The sequence below is a fragment of the Neltuma alba genome, unplaced genomic scaffold (assembly GCF_004799145.2).
Source record: "Neltuma alba isolate B1F8T4 unplaced genomic scaffold, ASM479914v2 tig00010128_pilon, whole genome shotgun sequence".
NCBI lineage: Eukaryota > Viridiplantae > Streptophyta > Magnoliopsida > Fabales > Fabaceae > Neltuma > Neltuma alba.
The window spans coordinates 179,582-194,537 of NW_021635079.1; the positions used below are offsets into that span (position 1 = coordinate 179,582).

At 36.2% G+C, this 14,956-nt stretch overlaps 2 long non-coding RNA genes across 2 annotated transcripts in view; both read right to left on the minus strand.

The window, feature by feature from the left end:
* Positions 1 to 14,956, minus strand: part of LOC114754331 (uncharacterized) — a 68,723-nt gene that overhangs the window by 40,197 nt on the left and 13,570 nt on the right. The window lies entirely within an intron of this gene.
* Positions 10,744 to 11,362, minus strand: LOC114754332 (uncharacterized). Its single transcript, XR_003741158.1, has 2 exons — positions 11,304 to 11,362; positions 10,744 to 10,814 (listed from the first exon to the last, which is right to left on the minus strand). It is a non-coding gene; the product is annotated as an uncharacterized LOC114754332 (long non-coding RNA).

The window sequence follows — 14,956 nt, forward strand, 5'->3', positions numbered from 1 at the left end:
CAATTGTCTTAAAAATAAATGCAAATTTCATTATCTGAGTTAATGGAGACAGAGCATAAAAAATGTCTTCGACAATTTCAATTGCAAAAGTAAACATCTTTTCTCGCTTGAAACAGACTCTATTAAGCATAAATACACTCAAGATTCTTACGGGTTCATAAACATAATGCAGCATAAAGTGTGATCACTCATTAAATTTGGTTTCAGCTATTCTTTTCTTCCTTCTTGCTCTTCCCATTTCTCCCATGCTTTCATTATTACTTCAGCTTTATCATTTCTAGATATGGAATTTCTCCTCAATATGAATTATGAAGTCTTAAATAAATAAATCCTTCATGATAAAATTATCATCATGGCAGAGTTTTCAGAACAGTGGCAAGAAGCCCTCAGATAGCTCTCACTAGAAATGGCAGAAGACAAGGGAACAGGAACGCTAAAACCTGACAGAAACTTTCCTACAGCATCTTTATTAACTGTTTCGACCAAATAATGAATCATACGGCATTCAGACTCCACCACACTCCGTTCTTAGAATCCTTACAGCGCTAAACACATACACACACACACAAATGAAAAAAACAGGATTTTTCCTCATTAAGCAACCACAATTAGCGTAATTTCTGTGGAAAGAAGACATGAGTAGCACATCAGCACAACATCAGATACAGTAAACTGTTTCATTTCATGTATTACTGATTTGTTTAGCATCCAGCCTAAATTCAGACACGCAAGTCATTTTCTTGATTCTGAAGAGAGTATTTTCTTCCATTCCCAAGTTACTTCACGTGGATCCTTTGGCCAAGGTTAGAAGACAGTGTCATTGAAAAATTTCTTGGAACAACCTGATGACTGCTTTCACCATAAACTGAGCCCATATGATAAGTGCAATAATCCCCAACAGTGGCAGTAAGATTATGTATTATAGACCATCTAATTAAAACTAGGAAGGCCTAATAAATGGATTGGAAATTAAGGTCCTTGCTTGAGCTATAACGACGACCATACTCATAGGCCGGCCTACAGACAGTCCCAACACTAGGTGAAAGGAACAACCCCTCACTGAAGAAGGAACGCATAACAGTGAGCTTTCAAAATGCAAAATTCTAGGTTTAGTTTGACCTGATTATAATTAGAAATGAGCATAATGGATCAAGAACGTTGTGCCACACTCAGGCTGGGAAAGGGGATCCATTATGTCAGTCGAATGTTGTGCTCTGACGTAATTTGTATAAGGAAATGGCACCAAATTTGGTGAGGAGACTTGCAACAGCTTTGCCTTTTTTTCATTTTTAACGGATTGCAAGGTTGAAGAAACTTAAAACTTTAATTATCTCCCGATTTCCATCTCCTTAACTCCGCAGCATAGCACAGATATACTAAAACGAGACTTATAGCAGATTTGATCCCTCGACATTTCTGAAACTTGATAAAGGAAGATGCATGCTGCCACTACTTAAAACTCTAGACGATACATTATACTTATTTATGCCATCCACTTATAAACTATACAAATATGGAAAAGAAAAAATCAGAAAATTTCGTATTACTATTACTGATTGACTCACTACCCAATATAGTTCAGACATGCCAAATTTATCCCGATGGTAAAAACTTCACACAGATAGGTTTTGGTTATGGCCAAAAGAAGCTTCAGACAGGTAGGCCATTCTCTTGAATCCCAATAGACCCACTTTGTTCCATGTCAAAGTTACTTGTTGCTGTCTGACGTGTATGAATATGTAGAATGATGCCATGAAGGCACTGAATAATTTCTTGAAACAATCTGATTATTGGTCCGACCAGCAAGAAAGCCCACATGATGGATGCAGCTAAACCTAGGAAGAGCGACAAGATGAAGAGAAGTAGAATGACAACAAGAAGTCCAAACAGAGGAGTAAATTGTTTCATGGTGGCAAGGTAATTAGATCGATTTTGGAGTTTAAATTCCGCCATCAAACCCATAACATGCAAGAATAGCATCATAAAAACGGCTCTCATGATGTTTCCGTGCTCATCAAAGGGGGACAAATTCTTAGATTTAAATTGAAATTGCACATAACCACCTGCGGTAGTAATTATGACAGCATTTAACATTGCAGAAGATTCCCCTTGTCCCCGGTTTGAACTGCAGCCGCAAAAAGTAAGTTAAGAAATCAACTGAATTAGCGTAATGAAGCAGCAACAACAATGATATCACGAAACTAAAAGTAGATATGAAGTTCATTAGGTGTGGTAAAACCTTTGGGTAGAGCTAAAAGTAGATGGAGTTAGAGGCATGTTGGCGCCGGGGGTTGACGAGAATGGGAAGATAGAAAGGGGGGCCAAAAACAACAAGAAGAAAGGAAAGAAAGAGAGATCTTGAAGATGATCTGATGGTGGGGAGAAGACAGCGGGGGCCATATATATATATATATATATATATATATATATATAGGGTGGGATTCAAATGATTGACTAGCCTGGGAGGAATCGAACATTAACAGAAAGAGCAGTTGTCCATTTTGGAATTGTCGTATAGTGCAAAGGGCACAAAGCCAGAAAGCAACAAATCTTAAGGCATATAAGATTAATAAATCATACAAACACAGTAACACACTAAATATATGGTTGGTCACTGGCCCCCCGCTCATGCGCAGTTGCGCTCCGACGTCTAACGTCGGGACATGAGGGCAAAAAAGACTAAAAAGCACAGAGACCATTGAAAAAGGGTCCTGAGTGCCACTCACTGCAACCCACCTGTCCATGAAAGAAAGAAAAACTGCATTAAATAACGTCGGGACATGAGGGCAAAAAAGACTAAAGAGCACAGAAACCATTGAAAAAGGTTCCTGAGACCCACTTACTGCAACCCACCTGTCCGTGAAAGCAAGGAAAAACTGTATCAAGGGGTGTTTAGATAGAATCAAAATTATGGTTTTAAAAGTGTTTTTACAATATACGAAGTAAATATATGGAGGAGTTTATCTCGATTTACAGAAAAATATTTCTAAGAAACACTTTTTATGATGCCCAAACACCCCCTAAATAAAAGTTTGCTTTAGGCCCACTAAACAAAATCCCAAGCAATATCAGAAGAAAATGAATGAGTACTCCTTCCATCCCTTATTATAAGATTCAATTTTTTAATTAAATATGTTCCTTTTTATAAAATCTCTTTTAAATTTGTTTGAACATTTAATGCATTAATACTTATTTAACTATTAAATAAAAGTAATTTTAGGTCCACTAAACAAAATCCCAAACAATATGGGATGAAAATAAACGAGTATAATGAAAGGGTTAGTCCCACTCATGCGTAGAGGGTCTGATTTTTTATAACCTGATAAACTAAGATTCAGATTTTTCTTAAAAGATATACCTATATTTAATATGTGATAGTACTCCAAACATGATTGCTTCCAATAAAAAAAATATACTTAGCCAAAAACAATAAATAAATAAATGAGTCTACTATGCTTTTTGTGTCAACATCATCCCAAACAGAGTCTAAAGCTGTAAATCTTTGATTCTCATGCCCACTCTCTGCCTCTTTTTCCTGAGTGAACACTCCTTTTTCTCCCCTCTATATACTTCAATTCATTTCGCATAGCTTCGGTCAGTATTAGAATTCTTATTTCATTGAACAGCACATCGCTGGGGCGATAATGAAAATAAAGGTAGAATAACTTTTTCCTATGCTTTTTAACAATATTTTTTATAAATATATATTTGCATATATTTATATTTATATTTATTATTTATAATTTTTTTAATGATACATTACTTCTTTTATTTATCTAATACCAAGGTGCTTCCCCCTGCGTTGCGCGACACCTTCTCCAAGTTGTAAATTTATGTAATCTAGTTTTAACAATTACAAAAACTATTTATAGAAATTTTAATGCATGTTAAGATTAAAAATACCTTCTGAATGTAATTTAAATGAAACATAAACATAAAGCTCACATTGAAAATGATAAAAATTCTTCAAAATTATAAAGAAAACTATAAAAAAACACTGTGATTTTTAAATTAAAAATAGAATGACATGAACTATTTCACATGAAGGATGAACCGAAAATCTTGCTGTCATTGGGCCATCTCATATTTGTTGTTTTCAACTTGTATTAAAATAAATTGAAACTATCTGCATAATATGATATAATAATACAATATTATCAATCCAAGACACTCATCCGATGACTGTAATAATGAACTTGAAGGAAGGAATTTAATTAAATTAATGACTAATTGGAAACATCTGCCTCTAATAAAAAAGCTTTTGAATTGCTAGCCCCTGTATCCACAGTCCATTAAATAATCTTACAGGTAACATTACATTCAAAAATCATATATATATATATGGAGACAAACAAAGGCGAACTTCTTGTTTTGGCTCCTTCCTACAGGTTACAGGTTGTTGGGAGAATCCATACCCAGGAAATATGTAAAGAGTCACAATATATATTACCCCTGATACTAAATATAAAAGGTAGTTAGATAATTTGAGTAGATTAAAAAAATTAGTTAAATTAATTATTTGTAACAAATAAATGTTGTCTTCCTTAAAATATCCTACTAATCAAGTATATTAGTTAGAACTGTCATTTAATAAAACATGTAATATATGCAATTACTACTAGAACTATTTTGGATAAAAATAAATAAATATGAAAGATAAAGTGGATTGAAATTTTATATTTAGGACCAAATTGAATATCAAAATATGTTTTATACCGGGAACAGGAGGTAGTATAAGAACAATGCCAAACCCATACCATTTCATTCTTCCTCACAATATCCTATAGAATTGCTCTTCAAACAGAACCAATCAAATTACCTCAAACTTCTCCATCTTCGGTGACAACCAGAACCTTGAGTCCATTATAGAACTTCGTAACAGAAAGGCCTTGCATGCATGAGCATAACAGCAATTCGTACAGGAAAGTAGAGGTTTGCACTCTTTCACAGGCTAGGGGAACCTTGAGAGTAAACAGCTTTGGTGAATGTTATCTTGGAAGAACAGCTTTGGTGAATATTATCTTGAAAGAAATAAATACAGCTACATATACATAGACGAAGTCATATGTCATCAAAGCTCATAGGGATTTTTTTTTTAATTAAATTGTTGGCTATTACTAAAATACGATACAATCACAAACGTACCAAGGATTTCCCGTCAGACAAGTTAACTTCTGAGGGAGGACAGTAGCTTATATTAAGAAGAGGACGCTGCCAGTGCCGACAAAGCCGCCATAGATAATTTAGTGGATAATAACAAAAGGCAAACGGAAAAGAAATTCTACTGAGTATATTGTATTGCCTCCTACAAGTCAGTCACTCGATTCTCTCCATGCAAACATGTCCTTAGTTTACCAAAAAATTAAGAGCACATGAAACCGACTTCTCTGCATGCAAATTAAAATTTCAAATTATTTATGATGTCAAAAGTTAAGCCAAAAAAAAAAATCCAAATAGCCCTCTGAGATTCGCTTTGCATAATCGGTAGCAACATGTTGTCTTTCGGTACCACTAATTGCATCATGATGCTGAGCAATTGCCAAAGCACCTGCCAAGGCTATTTGACCCTGATTTACTCCTTCCTTTAAAGAATTCGAGTTGTTTTGCTGCCTAGAAGCCAATATATAAAGTAACAGATGGTAACCAAGGGACAAAAATTGATTATGATTAAAGACAGCTCATATAAGGGCATCGCAAATCACCCTAGAAGGTAGGAGAAGCCTGAGAATTTACCTGATCGTAACCAAGCTCATCTCTCTGACATAACCGTTCAAAGTTGGCCGCATATTCAAAATTGACTAACAGTGAAATATCCAAGAGAAACTCACGAACAGAAATCATCAAATTCGAGTGGCCATTGATAAGTTAAACAAACAGCAACTTTACATGGGGGATAAAACATGAAACCACTGTTTGGTTTAGAGAAATCTCTCTCTCCTCTTCGCTTGACCAATGGCCAGAATTAGAGAACAAAACCTCGCGACCCTGACTCCATTCTTCCGTGAACCTCATTGTCTTCCACTGTTCTTCATCACCATCTCCATCCCTTTCACTCATCTCCTTCACCGTAGCCACCATTGATGACCTCCACCGTTCACCTCCAGCATCACATATCACCCAAACCACAACAGAAGCCTCACGAACTTGACTCCATCTTCTTCGCTTATCACCAATGATTAATGGGAAAGCTGAGAAATGAGGATTTATATCACCCTCTAATGCTTGAGAGAGAGATTTTGAATTTTGAATCTGACACGCGGATGATTCAGACAAATGGGAATTATGCCAGTCTTGGGGAAGGGGAAAAGAAGAAGGGATCAGCATGAGAGGTATTGGGAAAACTGGAGAAGTCGATTTTTTTTTTCATACATAAAAAAAAAGAGTAATAAATAAGTAATTTAAAATTTGAATTTGTAATATTACAGTAGAGTGCCTTGGGTGACAAAAAAGTTGAGGAGAGACGTAATGGAGATTTTATGGCAAAGTAGGCACAAAGCTATGTGATTAGTTAATGCAATACGTGGTTTCAACAAAGCCCAAGAAATAAGGATAGCTAAAACCAAGCCACATCAATATTTAAAAAAAATTTAATGGAGCCGGTTATTGCTTGTGAACAGGGAAATGAGTCTGAAGCCTGTGTGGAGCCATACTACAATGAGACTTGTAGGGAAATAGTATAAAGGATAAATTAATGATGGGAGAGGAAAACCAATGAAAACAAGAGACATAAATGAAAAGAGAAATTTTTGGGAAGAAATAGAAACAAATAGCAACTTTATATGGGGGATGAAGCATGAAACTTATCATTTGGTTTAGGAAAATCTCTCTCTCTCTCTCTCTCTCTCTCTCTCTCTCTCTCTCTCTCTCGCTTAACCAGTCAGCCAAGACTAGAGAGCAGAACCTCACGATCTTGACCTCACTACAAAAAATTCGACTTTCAGCGGCGACAAATGTCGCCGCTGAAAGTCCAAAAGTCGCCGCTGAAAAGCTTCAGCGGCGACATTTTGTCGCCACCAAGTCGTTGCCGTAGCGACTGTGGCTGAAACTTATCAGCGGCGACAAAAAAAGTCGCCGCTGAAACTGGACATTCAGCGGCGACACAAAGTCGCCGCTGAAACTGGACATTCAGCGGCGACATTCTGTCGCGCTGCTGAAACACCTTTCAGCGGCGACATTCTGTCGCCGCTGAAAGCTGATGAGTTTGCCACTCAGAACTGTCGCCACTGAAACATGAGAATCAGCGGCGACTAATGTCGCCGCGGAAGCTTGCTTCGGCGGCGACATTGTGGTCGCCGCCGAAGCTTGATTCGGCGGCGACATTGTGGTCGCCGCCGAAGCTTGATTCGGCGGCGACATTTTGGTCGCCGCGGAAGCTTGCTTCGGCGGCGACATTGTGGTCGCCGCCGAAGCTTGATTCGGCGGCGACATTTTGGTCGCCGCAGAAGCTTGATTCGGCGCGCGACATTTTGGTCGCCGCCGAAGCTTGATTCGGCGGCGACATTTTGGTCGCCGCCGAAGCTTGATTCGGCGGCGACATTGTGGTCGCCGCCGAATCAAGCTTCGGCGGCGACAAATGTCGCCGCTGATTGTGATTTTAATTATTTTTATAATATATTAATTCTGCAAAAACTTTTATTTATATTGCTGATAAATATTATTAAAAGGTTTAATAAAAATAAAGTAATTAACACACAAATATGGTATATTAAATAATAAGATTTATAACCATGAAAGTGTTCTTTATGTCTCTAACTGAAAAAAAAAATTATTCAATTAAAAGATACATTACATAATACAGAAGAAAAATTACGTAGAGGGATCAATATTAGGGACGCTAGAAGTAGGGGTATCTGCAGGAGCATTTAACTGCATCTTTTGCATGAAAGCAGTGAACTGAGCTTGTATTCTCTGTTCCATCAACTGCTCCATCCTTTGTTCAAGTTGCGTACGCTCTGCTTCCATCTTTGCTCGCTCTGCAGCACGTTCTGCTTCTATCTTTTCTCGCTCTGCTGCACGTTCTGCTTCCATCCTCTCTCGCTCTGCAGCAAGATTTGCTTCCATCTTTTCTCGCTCCTCTTGAAATCTTCTTTCAAACTCTTCATACAATTGGGTGCGTACATTCTCAAGTGAATCACTAGATTGAGTGTGAAGTCTCTTCCTCCGAGGCTCTGCTCCATAACCTTTTCCTCTAACATATCCTGACCTCTCACCAAGAACAGCTGTCAATATCTCATCAGAGGTCATTCGAGCATCACTCTCTAAGGATTGCTGCTGAACGAGCTCATGCATGCGATCCTATAGTTACAAATTACAAATTACATGAATGAAAAAAATATAATTATTTAATTAAATATAAAGGACAGATATTTATACATACATGAATCTCTTCAGATCGCGAATCCACCCACTGTAACTGGCCATCTGCAGTCTTCCTAGTATGTGTTATCTCCCAAACCTGATCTGGGGGGGCAGGCTGTCCAGTGGTGGGGTCTCTCTATAAAGCATAATATACAAAAATAACAAATCTTGAAAAATAAAAAAATGGATAAAAAATAAAGTGTAGTGAAGAGGCAACTTACTACAGAGAACTCAACCTCCGCAAATGATCGGGGACCACATGTATGCTTTGTTACTTGTTTTGCTCGGTTTTGTGTGTTTCTAGCACTTTTGTTCTACATCAAATTTGAGTAACTACTAAGTATGTTGAATGATATAATTATATTATTCATTTAAATAGTTAGTATTTAGTAAGATACCTTAAATGGATCTGACTGAAAATATGTCAATAACCACTCCCAATCTTCAAAACTTACAGTTTGAGGTGGATTTGCCAACCTTTCTTCATCAGTGTCAAATTTCTTATAGTGGGTATGCAAGTTGGTCTTCCAATTTCTGAAAGCATTTTGCAATGTGGTCACTATCATCTTTTGAAACTTCTCTTCATCTGTTGTAACAGCAGGTTGAAATTTTTCCTAAAATAAAAATCAATATCAGCATAAGTACTTGTTTTGAAAGCATAAATAAAGTAGGATATACATTTACTAAACATAAATTGTACCTTCACTTTTAAAATCATAACATCAATATAATTTGTGTAAACATTCCTCCATTCAGCACAATCCTTCAAAGATATTGTGGTTCTAATAACATAACCACAATAATTAGCTAGCTCTCTTGCTCCTTGCCCTACTGCTCTTGTCATGTCATCTGTGAAAGTAAGCTGAATCTTTCCTCCAAATTTAGTCATTAAGTCCACATTGAGCGACTTATAAACTCCTCTACCTTTCTTAATTATATTAGAAGAGCCTATCATTCAAGTGAACAAATAATATAGTCAAAAGTATGTGATGCTAATTAGTTACTTGTATTATATAAAAGTAAAGAAAATTTACCTGCACTACTGTTTTGAGTAGGGGAGAGTCGGCAGGCAATTCCTCAAATTGTACTTGGAGTGGTCGAGGTGAAATGGTATGTCCAATTGCAGGGGTAGAGCTAATACCTCCACTACTTGTGCTGCCATGTCGTGTGAAGGAAGAGCTTCTCCCACCCCGTCCTCTCTTTAGCCCTGACATATCCTGCAATAATGTACAAAATTTAGATTGTTTTTATGTTAATAAAACTACTCTTTATGAAGATAGTATATATTAAAAAAATTACAAAATCTAACTTGTTAAGAATATATTAATAAAAACTACCATTTATGAGGATTGTAGTTTCATTCTGTTGAGTCCTCTGTGGTACTATCACTTGTATCATCATCTTCTATTTCACCTTCAATGTCACTTTCTTCTTCAGTATCACTATCATTACCATCAAGCACATCTTCTTCATCACTATCGTCATGAACTAGTGAATTAGATTCACTATCATCAATAAATCCAATCTCCATATTACTTCTTTGTGATGGTTCTCCTACTTGAATGAAAGTTTGGGGTTGTACATCATCTCCACACAAGTCAATAAAGATATCATGCTGTATAAGACTTGCATTTAAATCAACCACCAATTGTTGATAAGGCTCTTCATCAACCATTGCAATATTAACATCACTACCAACATTAACATTCTCAATCGGCATATTGAACAAGTCATGTGGATTCGTTTTGACAACAACAATCCAACCCGGGTCAACTATATCATCCACATAAAAAACTTGCTCTGCTTGAGATGCTAAAATAAATGGTTCATTAGTTTGTAATGAACATTGAGTGTTGATACTTGTGAACCCATACTTATCCACCTTATATCCTTCGCCATAGTTAGCGACATCCCACCAGTGACACTTAAACAAGTATAATTTTTTATTCTCTATGTAAGATAACTCATAAATATGCTCTAACACACCATAATATTCTTTATTAGCATCAGTGTCATCACCCTTGGCCATGACTCCATCATTTTGAGTTCTTTTTCCTATTGCCCGATCTTTTGCATGAAAACGAAATCCATTACCTATAAACATAGAGTAACGATTGACCACTCTCGATGGACCAATTGATAAACTTCTGTTCAGTACAACAGATTGCCGCTACAATGAACTATAAGACAACAATTCTCTGTCTCCTAACCCTATCACTTCCGGAAAGAAATCAGTCTTTGATATCCAGATCCCATAAATAAACAATACCCAAATTAACACCAGTTCAAATATAATAAAGAAATTTAGAAACATTATCAATAAATATTAAACAGCTACTTAGGCGCCTCCCTTGCAACGAGCTTACTGCTTTCACTGTTTTTTTAATTCTTTTACGCAGCCCCCTGTCCTTTGTATTGTCGTAGAGTTATGTCAGGGCATTGAAATCCCAAACCTACTGAACAGAAACAGGAGTAAAATGGGGGGAGAAATTTCAGTTACTTAATAACATGATTATCAGAATGCCTGTCAATTTTCATGAAGTTCCAAGCATAATTATACAACTTGGAAGGTGGGACCATGTAATCCAACCAACAACTTCTAAACAGAAACTTAATAAACGAATTAAATAAGCCTAACGCTTGTTTTGACTTGTTTTTGTGCTAGATGCTCAATGATGATGAATCACACACGAAACCTTCATCTATATACAAAAGGCGCAAAGGAATGGATCTTACAAAATAAAGGAATTAGTTCCTGGCTAGCTACCTATAATTCCGTGGGAAAAAAAAAAATTCATACAAAGCCAACAGTTATGGCCTAGCCTCAAAATATTACGTTAGAATTCAGAGTCGTTTAGTCTCAAGCATTGTGTTGGTTGAGTTATAACTTCTCAAGATGCACTGTAATTCCATTGGAATGCAAAAGGGAAAGTACAAGTCCTTACCAATTTCTAACATGCTATCGGTTTCTGACATGGCTGTTATGAAACTTTCAATAATTCATTGGAATGCAAAATGATAGGTGTCATGAACATTAATTTGTTAAATAATATGATGTGAATATAATTCATCTCGGAAAAAAAAATCTGTTAAATAATATTTTTAATACTTAATATAAAAACTAGTTAGAGATTAAATTTAATCCTGAATGTATAATTCATTCTTTTAAATATCCCTATTAATAACACATCAAGAGATTTCCATTCACAGATAGTCAGAAATAAAAACAAAATTTTAAAAAAATCAACTCATATTTATTGAGTTGCTAATAACATACAAAATCCAGTCCCCCACTCAAATTACTTAATAAGAGGGACGTAGGCTTATCTATTCAATATGTTTTTTGGCAGAATCAGCCTGTAATACATGCTAACTTGTCATCATGATGGCTCAATAGATAATACACTGATGTTTACAGACCAAGTTTCACCAAGAATTTTCTCATCTTTGACGAGAACGTCCAAAATCAAATACTCCAACCTTATTTTATTTGAATTTATTATGATCAGAGTTACAAATCGTGTTGCTCAAGTATTCACATACAAATTCAATAAATAAGAACGGGTTTTGAAACAACCATGACAGCATATTCAAAGACGAAACTACAGAAGTATCAGCTACATCAGCTATACACAACCATGAACTTATACCAAACAAGATAATAAACACGAACTGGGTTGTACTAATCGGTGAGAGGCTCGACCTTACCTGGATCTGTACTAACGGTGACGAAGCTGGAGAGTAGCGGCGATCCGGCAACTGGCGAGCAAATAGCTGCGGCAGCAAGCACAAATTGAAGGACTAGGAGGCAAGCTTGGTTGCAACTGCTACGGAATGGGGTCGCCGGCGCTGCGCAAATCACGAAAGGGGATGGGGGAGAAGCAGGTCTGAGGTCCCTCTTCGCCGTCTTCGCTAATCGGTGAGGTCCCTCTTCGCCGTCTGCCGCTAGCGCTAGGTTTGGAGGGAGAGGGGATTTGGGGATGAACTTTCAGAAGTGCGCGGCGCTGGTCTGATCTGGTGAGAGTGGGGATTTGGGGATGAACTTTCAGAAGTGCGCGGCGCTGGTCTGATCTGGTGAGAGTGAGGGAAAAGTTAACTTTCAGAAGATTAGAATTGTTTTGGGTTTCAAAATAAGAAACTTTACATACAAAAACAATGCGCCAGCCTTGCCAATAACACACGTGGGTTCAGTGGTAGGGGAGTGTTAACTATTATAATTATCAGATCCCCTGTTCGAACCAGGTAACATTAAATTTTTTTTTAACCTTTTTGAGCCAAAATTAATGTGTAAAAATTGGACATTTTCCAGATTCGAACGCAGGACCTCTACACTAAAATGAACAAGCGTGGTCAGCCAGGCTAATGAATTTAATTGAAACCATTGAGCAATAGAAAATATATATAATATGCAACTCTATATGTTTTACAAAATTTAATTAATCACATTTTAAATTAAAAAATATAAATAGTAATAATATTTAATTAACTATATACATGATTTTATTATCTATATCTCTCACACATTTTTAATTAATTATATTATCTCCTTTAATGATTTTATTTCTCAATCCTCTCATACATATGTTCATCATCAAATATTATTATGTCAATTAAGTATACTCACACTAATTTAATTATAATAATCTCTCACATATGTTTAATTATGTTATCTCTTTCAATTATAATATCCTTCTCTCTCTCACACATACAGACTATCTCTCTTCCAATTACATCTACCTCTCACTCTATATTTCATTACTTATCTCATCAAACTTGCATACTTTTTCACGCATGCCTCGATCTCATTTCTCTCCCATGCATAATGTTTTTCTATTTCATCTCTCAAACATTTGGATATGGGATATGTGTGTTAAACACACACTCCAAACTTTCTTCCTCTTCCTTTCTCTCTCAAACACCATATTATCTTTCTTTTAGTCTCTCTCTAACACAAAAATACATAAAAAAACATTAATTATCAAAGTTACTTAATTACGCATATAAAAGATTATAATATAAAATTTTTACAAAAAAAAACATTAAAAAAATGTGAAAAAACTTTCAGCGGCGACAAATGTCGCCGCTGAAAGTGAGCTTCAGCGGCGACACTTGGTGTCGCCGCTGAAATAAGATTTAGCGGCGACAAAAGGTCGCCGCTGAAAGATATATTCAGCGGCGACTCTTTCTGTCGCCGCTGAAACAAGATTCAGCGGCGACCTTATGTCGCCGCTGAAAGAGACATTCAGCGGCGACAATTTATGTCGCCGCTGAAAGAGGATTCAGCGGCGACAGTTAGTCGCCGCTGAATCCTCTTTCAGCGGCGACGAAGGGAGTCGCCGCTGAAAGTGTACACTTTCAGCGGCGACTTGAATTGTCGCCGCCGTAGTGCACACTTTCGGCGGCGACAAAATTTGTCGCCGCTGAAAGTTGAAGTTACAGCGGCGACAATAATATGTCGCCGCCATAACTCATACTTTTGGCGGCGACATACTTGTCGCCGCAGAAAGGCCGACTTTCAGCGGCGACAATAATTGTCGCCGCTGAAAGTCATATTTTCAGCGGCGACTCCCTTTGTCGCCGCTGAAAGTGGTCGCTGAAAGTCCAGATTTTTGTAGTGCCTTCATGAACCTCCACTCCATTCTTCTAATAAAATCATCGTCTTCCCCCATTAGGTGACGAAAAAGTTGAGGAGAGTCTTGGGGAAAATTTTATGGTAAAATTGGCACAAAGCCATATGATTAATCAATGCGTTATATGTCTCCCAGAGAGCTTGAGAAATGAGGACGGCTAAAACCAAGCCACATCAATATTTGACAATTTTTTAATGGAACCAGTTTCTACAATGCAACTTGTAGGGGAATAGTACTAAAGGATAAGTTAATGATACCCTTGTTTTTTCAGTCATTTTACATTTAAATATGATTTTCAATATATTTTTATATTAAACGTATTTAATTAACTAGAATATATTTTCAAAATTTTTCCAATAATAAAATTTTTTATTTTTATAGTTTTAATCTTAATTATGATCCAGGAATTATCACATTATAAATATATAATATAAATATGTATTATTTAGTAAAATTCATGTATATCTAGATTCGGTTTTATATTAATCATTTAAACAAGTTTCAACTTGCCGAACTATCTTTTTAATAAAAATCAATCCAAATATAAATCACGTTGTACTAATTATATTTGCAAAAATCAGATAAAATAAATATCATTTTTGTTACCACCAATCTAAACACACCCTATATGAGCAAGAAATGCTTAATCCTCAAAGACATCGCTCGGGGCATGTAATTGTGTTTTTGCGTTTTTTATTAATTTTTTCTTTTTTATTTACTTTTGCACAAATACATTAATATAAAATTATTGTATAATCACTGTTTGTTTATTGGATGTATTTAGGAACCTTGGGGCTTGTAAAGTTCAAAGAATCACAAGCCCGAAGAATCGATTGGAATAAAAATAAATAAAAAATAATAGAAAGGAAGACAATGAAAATTTTTTGGCCGAGTGTTTGGTTTATACTAAAATTTAAAATGGGTTCAATACAAAATTTATGGTTAGTTGAGCGAAAAGAGATAGGGAA